We start from the raw sequence: 10258 nt of genomic DNA, 5'->3' as shown, positions 1-10258 counted from the left end.
CAGCGAGATGCCTGGGCAGGCGTGTGGTGCATGCAGGCCTTCCCGAAAGGAGCAGCTGCCTTTGCAGCTGGGGCCTGGACCTGCATCTCCCCCCTGCCACTCTGGGGAAAGGTGGCGCAAAGGCAGTGCGCCAGCATGGTCTTCAGCCCCGCGTGCTGCCAGCCAGCTGCCCTGTGCTGCAGGGAGCCCCTCAGGCAAGGCGTCTGTTGTGCTCGCAAGGCTTTGCGGGAGGGCTACTTGGGAGCAGGCAGGCGGCAGAGGCCCGAGGCGAGGGCCAAGCAGGGCGGTGGGTGGGAGCCCTTTGTGGTGGGAGTCAGGGCAAAGGGGTCGGGGCTCTTGGGCTCTTGGCTTGTGACTCTTGCCTGAAGGATTTGGGTGCCTTGAGGCATGTTGTGCGCGGGAGCTGCCTGGCAATGTGCCCCCAAAGGGCCACAGAAGGCTCCTTCTAAGTGCCTGTGCCACCAATTTCTTCCGTTGTAGAGCCTGGAAACTGTCCCACCTCCGATCCCGGTCTCCGCACCCAGCAACAACGACGTAAGCGCGACTCCTAACCCCCACATGCTCAGCCGTGTGCTGCTCTGTGTGCACACGGAGCTTGTCCAGGTTGTGGCCATGGGTTCCTCGGCGCAGGTTTTGCACGCACACAGGAAAAACGGGCAGGCCTGTGGAAAAGGCATGCAGCCTGAGCAGCAAGCGCCCGTCCTGAAGGTGTGGCACTTCCTGTGTGGGGCTTGTCGTGTGCCCACAGTGGTGCTGAGGATGCAGCAGCCCCTTGCCCTCGATCTCCTGGTGATGCTCGGTGACAATGTGCCCTTGGTGGCTTTGCAGGTGGCGCAGAAGCAAGCTGCGAGCATGGCCAGGGAGAAAGCACGGAGGCTGCTGAAAAAGCAGCGCCCGGGAAGGCCTTCTGCCCAGGAGAGAGCAGAGCTGGTGAGGGCTTGGGCCAGGGTGGCAGAGTGTGGTGGCAGCTGCGTGCCACTGCTGTGGCAGGAAGTGGGAGCAGGGCCCCTTTGCTGTGCATCGGAAGGAGAGGTGGCCAAGCTTGCCGCAGAGGGTGCCAGCACATTGGCAGCGTGCTGGGGCTCGGAGCCAGCGTGTGCAGGGACATGTAGAAGTCTGTGTGGGGGTGTTGGAGGCCCAGAAGGCTGTGCGGTGGCTACAGCACCTTGACAGCTGGTGATTCTCCCTGATAATTTGGCCTTCCTCTCTTTGCAGGCAGTGCACAGACAACCTGCCAGTACAGCCATGAGGACGCCATGGAGGCTTCCTAGGCAGAAGCAGCGTAGATGGCCGTTTGCAGAGGAGGATACAGAGCCGGTGAGGCCTTCAGGCAGGGCAGCACAGCATGCTGGCAGCTCTGCCCCACTCCTGGCCCAGGAAATGGCACCAGGGCCTCTTTCCTGGTGGAGCTGAACAAGGGGCGCCCAACCAAGGCACAGTGGGTCCCACAATGCTTCCAGCCGGATGGGACTCAGAGCTAGTGCTTGCACCGACATCTAGGAGCCTGTGTCAGGGTGTTGGAGGCACAGAAGGCTCTGCGGGACTCACAGCACCTTAACAGTAGCCCAGTCAGTGAGATGTGATGGGCAGGGATGGCAAAGTGGCTGTTTGCATTTCCCAGGAAAGATGCTGTGCACTGCTCCTGGTCAGGGTCAGGGAGGTCTTTCCAGAAGGAGCCTCTGAGCATCCATAGGCCAAATCTGGGCTTAGGCCTTTTTAGACCTTGCTAACCAAGAGACAGGACAAGGCAGAGCATGGCTCAGTATGCGGCATGTTCCGCTGGATGCCTGCAGTTCTGGAAGCAACAGACTGGGAGCTGAGAAAGAGGTTCCCTTCAACCCAACACGATTGCGATTGTTGATGCGATTGATGCCCAGAGTCTTGCATGGAGGAGTAGGCCGGGCAGGGGGGATCCTCACCCCTTCTCCAGGACTAGGGCTGGCTTCATCCCTTGCCCTGCAAATAATTCCTTTTCTTTTTCAGGCTCAGAAGAGGGCCAGGAGAGCCCTGTCGGACGCCCACACAGAGTAGGACACAGCAAGCAGTGGCATCGGTGCTCAGGTACCAGCTAAGCACACAGCTGAGACCACAGACGTTGGCGGGAAGGGCTTTGTCGGGGCTCTGCTCGTGGGCATAGGTGGTGGGCTCCAGGGGGAGCACAGTGTGAGGTTGAGGGTTGAGCTCCTGCCCCCGAAAATGCTCATCAGAGCAGCCATGGCATGGGAAGAGGAGGAGACCATCTTTGCTTCTCTCACAGCCCCACCAACCAGACCCATCCTTCCTCCACTTCCCCACCGCCTCACTGAGACGCCCCCTTCACCTCAGGCTTGGGGCAGGCGTGTGGTGCATGCAGCCCTTCCTGAAAGGAGCGCCTGCCTTTTCAGCTGGGGCCCCACGACACTCTGGGAAAAGGCTGTGCCACAAAGGCTGTGCGCCAGCGTGGTCTTCAGCCCCGCGTGCCAGCCAGCTCACATCTGAGGTGGGGAACCCCACAACCAAGGCATCTGCTGTCCTTGTAGGCTTTTGCAGCCTCCCTCCTTTGGGCTCCCTTTGGGGCAATGGGCTACTGCCCTGAAGTAGGAGAAAAAAGGAGAAAACTGAGAGGTCACTACCTGACCAAGGAAGCCAAGAAGGTGAGAGCCTGCATATTGCAGCCATCAAGTGTACGCAGGACTGTGAGAGCTTCCCAGACACTCCTGTCCCTTTCCCAAGCCCTGTCAATCCCCTACACTGCTCACAGGACAGGGATGGACCAGGGTTGGCAGTTACCGACGACACAGGTCCCCTGGTAAGCAAGCACTGTGAGGCAGGGACTAGCCCCTATGCAGCCTGCAGTGAGACAGGCCCAGCACTGGCACACTCCAGGTTGCTCCTTCTCCCAAGGGCCGTGTCACATAGAAGCCTGGCTGCGCTCCCCCAGCCCCTGGCACCAAGGCTGTGCTGCTGCCTGCGTGGTGGCAGTGGGCCTCAGAGGGACATGGGGGGACTGTGCTAGGCTCCTTCCCCAGTGCTGAGCCCAGCACTTGTGACGCACCTGGCGCTGATTTGTTTCTGCTGTAATTGTGAATACACTTCATGTACCTGCTTCCCAGCTAGCCTAAACACAGTATTTGTTCCAAAGCTACATTGCAACAGGAAAATATTACAACTCAGCTTGCTATTTCTCAGATCAGGTGACAGCAATCTGCTCAGGTTGGGAGTCTATCTCCTGAATGCATCTACTTTGTGCAGCTCACTTAACCTTATCTTTCTTGGACTGAAGACACACATTCAGACAAATGCGTGCATGCATATTTAAATGCATCTTTTCTATCATGATATGAAAGATTAAAAAGAGCCGGCTGGGGATGGGATTACCAATGGCAACCCGAGCATCTTGATTAGAAGAGGCAGGGCTGTGTAAAAGACAGAGAACCCTTTGCTAGGGTTTGTCAGGGTGCTGGGTTTTGGTAAGAGATACACAGTCACCAGGCTGCTGCAGAAAGTTCTTACTACAGTGAGGTGGAAGGAGATGGCTGAGAAAGTCTTTCTGTGGCAGAAGGGGTTCCCAATCTCATGAATAGGATACTAACACATCCTATCCCTGGCAGGATTGAAAGGACAGGAATGCTGCTCCGCAGTCACCAGCACAAAAATGTGGATATTCCCAAGGAGAATCATCATACAGATAACTAGAACCAGCAGGAAGAGGAAGGCCTGAAATTCTGGGACATCAGTGCACCCTGGAAGGCTACATTTCATAACAGACGTCCCACTGTCCCACACACATTACATGGGATAGCACTAGATTGCCACTGGAAAAGGACATTCATGAAGTTCATTTGAAACACGTTAGTGTAGCTTTGTTAGGGTTAAACATGAGAAACAAATGAAACCAGATTACATCACGTGCTCATTAAAAACTTTGTACTTAACAACACTCTTAAGTTCTCCTACTAGCCACCCTGCACATTAGAGGCAATGACAAGCTCACTGTGGTTCCCACAATCTTACAAGCTCCCAGGGGAAAGTCACACAGTGTGAAGTGAAATCACGGGAATAAAGTGTCTTGGAGGTTTAACGGGGCTTGCTGAGGGCTGTTAGAGATGGAGCTGGTGCCGGAAATCCATGTCCCTCCCCAGGCACTGATTAGACCAAAGCATCACAGGCATCGCTTGCAGGAAGATGAAAGGGACAAACGGCTCTGCCCTCAAGTAGCACCTTTGATATGTGACAGCTTTTCTATTTTTGACACACATAAACACACAGAGTTTTAATGGTCTGCTTCAGTGCAGTCGACACATCCCTGCTGCCCCAGCCCTGCGTAACTCTCCCCACGTCATCCTCCATCCTCAAGCACTGCCTCGCAGTGCTGACATACATATTCCTCAGGCCTAGCCTGCAGGACCCCTGAAACCTGACCCCATTTGTTGGGGCCCAACGTCTTCACCAGGAACCCCATGTGAGAGCAAAAAACTGATCCCCAGCCCCCAAGTCCCGCTGTTTCAGTGGTGCCTCTTCAGCATAAATCACAAGCCACACTACACAACTCCTGCTCCCCTTATCCCTGAACTTCCCACTCACCACCTGCTGCAACAGCTAGATAACAGGTTGGACATCCTAGGAAATGTAAAATGGCACTCGATAGCTGCTGAAGCAATGGAAGCAATGGTCTCTGGAATTACTCCCCACTCCTCTGCACTGAGTACATTTCCAGGTGAGATTACTACCCAGCTCACAGGGAGGTACCTCCACACCAGCACCCACAGTTAGGTGTCCAGCTCTCTGCACTGAATCTCCTCCTAGGCATCTTCCTCAGGATGAATTGCATCCCAATGGAAAACCAACTTATTCTCTTCGGTGATGGCAAGGGTACACCAACCTGTGGCTCTCTGCACTTCAAACACCTCAGTTTAGCCAAGGCAGAGCCTCTTCCTGGGGTCTTCATTTTTCCAAGGACACAGAACACCTTTTCTGCCCAAAACCTCCACCTCCCTGCAGAAAATAAAATATATATAAGAAACAAGATTTGAGAGCTGGAGAAAATGCTTTGCTGTGAGGGCTTCAGATTCTGCCACAGACACATGAACTTCCTCCCACAGAGCCACCTCCCCAGCTAGCAGGCAAGGGCAGGGACACGGTGGAGTAAGGAAATGTAGCTTGTGAGCTGTATGGTAGGAGCTGTGAGAAGGGCTCAGATACCCGTGTCCTGTTTAATAGACTACAGTCACAAAACCATCAAGGAGACATTTTACCCTGAAGAACTTCAAAACATGAGCCCTGAAGACAGCGGAATCTACAAAATTGAGAAGATCATTCCTGTAAAGGAAGAAAGAAACAGCTGCTGGTAAAGTGGCACGGCTGGTCCAGTAATTTATCAGTTGCCCAGAAGCCTCCCAAGTCTGCACGTCTAGTTTTTGGGCTTGGAGCTGGGGGAAATAAAAGGAGAGAGGACAGTGTTTTTAAGATCATACTGCCCAGCAATGACAGCCCCAGGATTTGCCACCAAACACAACTCAGACTTTGTCGTAGAGCAGGTGAGGTCCCCGGAGCACTCAGGCGAGTGAGACCTGGGGCTGGCAGAAGTACAATTCCTGCACAGATGGGAAAAACATCAAAGGGAAACTTCCTTTGAAACTGTGCTGCTGGGTATGACATGGCACTATCCTTTGCAGAGAGGCTGTTCACCACTCCTCTCCAGCTTGATGGAAAGTAGGAACAATCTTCTTAGCTCCCACAGCAAAGCTCCAACCATTGACTTCCCAGCCATAGTCCTGGTCTACAATGCTACGATTAAGAAAACAAAGCTTAAAACAGACAACAATCTTCAAAGCTTTTGTACAGCCAGGGGCCTAGTGCAGGGGAATTAGCTGCCTGATTCAGAGATTAGGTCTCAGCTCAGACCCCAGCTTAGATTAAGCTCACACCTAAGCTTTAGATGCTCTTGACAACTGAAATTAGGTGGAACATATTCACCTTTGTTACCTCTGAATTCCTATTTCCTTCTTTCTGGGGGCATCAGGACCTTAATATCCCACACCCACCTACTTGATCCTTCCAGTCTTTTCGAAGGCAGCCACTTCTGGCTTTTTCCCCAAATGCCACACAACTGACGCGTGAGAGAACACTGAGTTACCTGCCAAGGCTTACACTGTGCAGCAGGCAGGAGCCAGAGGCAGGACCTGCCAGGCACTTTTGGAGTTGCAGTATTGTTCCTCAAGTGTCCCGTATGAGCAGAGAGCAGCGTGACTCTCCAATAAGCGCATGGAACTACAAGGAGATCACACTCCCTATGATGCACTGAGGAGGAGTACTAAACTGCTTCTCCTGGGTGGGCAACGCGCAGTATGTTAACCACACTTGGAACCAGAACAAGATGATGCCCAGGATGAGAGGGGAGCTGCTGCATTTCTGAGCAAGAACAGAACAATTTGGCCCAAGCTTTTGGCTTTGCAAAACTGAGTTCTTATCTATTTCTTTGCTCTATCCAAGCACTGCGTGAAGGGAAACTGGACATAACTTGTCCTGAGTGAAAGTATGTTGAGCCCCACTTCTAGAGCTGGAATGGCAGCTCTGATGGGGAATGAGAAACAGAAGTGATAACTGCAAAGAGCTAAAGAATGGAGGGGGTGCTATCAGTCTCCGACAATTGTATACACCTTGCAGAAAGGTGCAGAGTCTAAGCTGTTCTTCTGCACTTCCCCTGTGGCCAATGCAGAGAGCCTTCCTGAAGGAAATCTATTGCTTTCTGATTCACTTGTGCAGAGCACCTCTGATAAATCACCCTCTTCCTCATTTTCCCCAGTGGCCAAGGGGACCATGTCTTCATCTGGACGAAAGATGATGGTCCACAAAGGGACCGGATTCTTCTTTAGACTGTTTTCTGCTGCCCAGATGAAGTGGGATAAGTCATGCCTCCTAAATACTGCTTTTTCTTCATATATTCACAATGGCGTAGAAACAAAATACATGACAGCACGAGACCTCTGGGAAAGTGCCATTTGTTGAAGAATGCTCCCCCTTCCCCTGGGAATAACACCTGGCATGAGAACATTCTTCACTCAACAGCATACAAGGAAGAGTGCAGGTATTTCTGGTTGAAAATACTCAATCAGCTTTCCCTAAAAAGGAAATAAGAAACAACACAAGCTTACCCCTGCACTGGCTTGCTTCACTGGCTGGATCTGGTCACAAGCATTTTCTGCTGCTCTGTAATGCCTGAGAGAAGTAGAGAGAAAGACAGAAATGGGCGGTTTCCATGTTGTCACATTCAATTGTGAAGAAGCCACCTCCCGGGTAAGAAAGGCTTTTTGAAGAGATGAATCTGGCTACCACCTCTGCTGCACACATGAACAAGGGAAAACATCCCGTCAGCTTGCAGCACCACTCTTCTGGAGCAGCAAGACTGGGAGAGGAGGGAGAGCTGGCATCCTTCCCCACTTTCTTCCACCTAAACCTGGCAGAAGCCCTTTCCTTTCTCTACATCAGTTTCACTAGCTGGAAGATGGGGAAGCCACCAGCTCCTCCTCCTTGGGCATCTATTGGGGAGGAATACTGAGAGTTAGGTGCTATCCTGCAAGGGAAAACATGAACATTTGCAACCATGTCTGCATCCACGCAGAGCTAGCCCACTCAAAATAAACACCAGCACACTGAGCTGGCACCTTCAAGATGTTCACTTGCAGTTTAGAGGCTAGTCAGGAGACTGCCTCCATTTGGGAAGGAGTCCCCATTAAAACAACACAGGCTCTGAAGATCAAGAAAACACACAGACATTGAAGGTCTCCTCATATACATCCCTTTTCCTCCAAAAACTCATATCTTCATTGTCACCAAAGATCCACCTTTTCAAGGGGCAGACCTACAACTGACCCCCAAGGTATCCCACGCTCATTGTGCTTTAAAGCCATTCAATCCAGGATGGTAATAGAGACTCTGTACCCGATCAGATCCTTTCTCTGAGACCACTCTGGGCCCCAAGTTTCACCTCCCTTGATACCTGCACTGACAGATGGGAAAGTGATAAGAGAAAAACCACCAGTCGACTTTCAGGGACAATTAAATGCATGGGTCTGGCAGGCTGACCATATTCCTAATACTGACTGGCTGGGTACAAAGTCTGAACTCTGGCAAACAGGCCCTTCAAACAGCATGTGAAAGTTTCTCAGAACGAAGCAAGCAACTGGCTAGAGTTTCAAGTCCAAGATTCCACACTTGCCCTCATTAGTCGTTTTCTTATGACATGTGCTGGTCGCAGGTCACAAGCAGAGCTTGTCGTTTTGCAACACAAAACAAGCTTTCCCCAAATTCCTGGACCTCCTCTAAAATAATTACAAAACTCCTATGTTGGCATAAGAATGTGACAGGAATATTAAAAAAAGGACTTGGGACCTCTTATTTAAAGAAAAAAATGGAAAAAACCTCACTGGGACAACAGTAAGTTTATACACATGACATTTGAACAAACGGATGGATAGAGAAGAAAAACACCCGGGAAACCCGGGCCCTGACCCGTGAGTCCCCTGACAACGCTCCCCCCGCCAGGCCGCGCTCCCGGCCTGCTCCTCGGCCCGGCGAGGACAGCGCCCGCTCGGGGCCGCCCCTTCCCTTTCCCCCTCACACCCGCCGCAAGAACGGCAGCTCCCACACGAGGTGTCTCGCTCCACACACACTTCCCTCCGCCGAGGCCCTGCTCTGTCCCCAGCCCTCTGTCCCCGGCCCCGCACACGGCAGCTCCTCAGCCTCCAGCACCGGCAGCTGCAGCACCCCCAGCCCCGCCCCCCACTCCGGAAGTGACGCCTCCAGCCCCAAAGTCCCGCCCACCCCGTGCTCCCCCATTGGCTCCTGGGAGGTGGGGCGGGGCCTCCCGGGGTGGGACTGGCCGGTGAGGCGGGGGTGGCAGTGCGCATGCGGGGGAGGTGGGGCGGGGCCTGAGGGGCGGGGCCGGGTCGGAGCATGCGCGCTGGTGTGGAGGCGGGGCGGAGGGGTGGGGGCGGGGCGGGGCGGGCGGTGTCCTGCTGCACCGCAGGACGGTGTGGGAATAAGGAGAATAGCCCTGAAAAGACAAAGTCCTCCTGGTGATGCCGGATGTGTCCGCAGGAAAGCTGCAGCCCCTACGCGAAGGCTGCAGTGAGGACACGCCTGCTGTGGCAGCGGGGGTGGTTCGGGGGAGCACCGCGTCTGTCCCCACAAGCTGCGTCCGGACTCTCCTCCCCTCCGCTCCTGCTCTGCTTTGAGTGTTGGAGCACCGCAGAGGGAAGGGACCAGCCCGTGGTGACCGCTGGCTGCCACCCTCGCAGGAAAGGGGTGTGAGATCACACCCTGACTGTGGCCAGGGGAGCTGAGCTCTGCTAATGGACATGGGACCCATGGTCTCACCCGTCTGTACCCACCCGAGCCTAACTCTGCCCCGAACACAGTGGGGGATCATTCATAGTTTTAAGGATTTTGTTTGTTTTCTTTTAGATTCCCCTGTCATCCCTGGGGAGGACTCTTGGTGACAGAGATCCTCAGCACTGCAACTGCACTTGGCAGTGATAAGCAGTGAAGAGCTGTGATTCCTGAGGGGCAAAAGGATTCACTGTGTCTTTGGTGCAGAGGGAGGAGAGCTGGCCTGTCCATCCCTCTTCTTCCCAGCTGCCCTGTGCCCCCAAAGTGGAGGACACTTGCACTCATGCTACCCTAAAAGGAAACAACACTGCTGAGAGCAGAGGAATCTAGTCCTAAAGTGTAGATCTCCAAGCTCAGTAGCCCTTCTCAGAGCACCTGAGGGGGGGTCTCAGCCCTCCCCTTCTAGCCAGGAACACATCAGGCTCATTCCAGCTGCCCACATCCAGCTGCCCAGCAGCATTGTCACGGCCTTAGCACCTAGATGGCTTCTCCATGGGGCAGTGAGATGACACCCAGATGCAAGGGGAGAGTTGTGCCCTTCTGGAGGGCAGCTTGCAGCCCAGCCCAACACCCCAGGGAAATAGTCCAATGTCCTAAAGATGGGGAGTCCTGAAGAGAGAGTTGGCTCACTCCCAGCCTCCAAAATGCATTGCCCAGAGCCCCACAGTCTAGAGGGGGACTTGGGCACCTCCATGTCAAGGACATGTCTGCATGCTAGGACCCACAGGGCTGGTGTCTGAATTGCATCTGAACCTCCCCCTACCCAGAGAGTCCAAGGGGAAGGACAAGGGCAGCACAGAGAGGTGGGAAAGACAGAGCAACACTATGATATTTGTGCCAAGGGCGGCAAGGACAGGGAGAGACAAGGGGCACAGAGGGTAAAGTGGTT

General features: G+C 53.7%; 1 long non-coding RNA gene across 1 annotated transcript; it reads left to right on the top strand.

Moving 5' to 3' along the window:
- The first annotated feature begins 879 nt into the window (after positions 1–879).
- Positions 880–3745, top strand: LOC138063479 (uncharacterized). The gene is made up of 4 exons (XR_011137052.1): positions 880–930; positions 1216–1317; positions 1984–2061; positions 3591–3745. It is a non-coding gene; the product is annotated as an uncharacterized lncRNA (long non-coding RNA).
- Positions 3746–10258: the final 6513 nt, after the last annotated feature.

The sequence above is a fragment of the Struthio camelus genome, chromosome 32 (genome assembly GCF_040807025.1).
Source record: "Struthio camelus isolate bStrCam1 chromosome 32, bStrCam1.hap1, whole genome shotgun sequence".
In the NCBI taxonomy this organism is placed as follows: domain Eukaryota; kingdom Metazoa; phylum Chordata; class Aves; order Struthioniformes; family Struthionidae; genus Struthio; species Struthio camelus.
The sequence above is the reverse complement of the archived record's forward strand: the minus strand, read 5'-3'. Positions and strand labels throughout refer to the sequence as shown.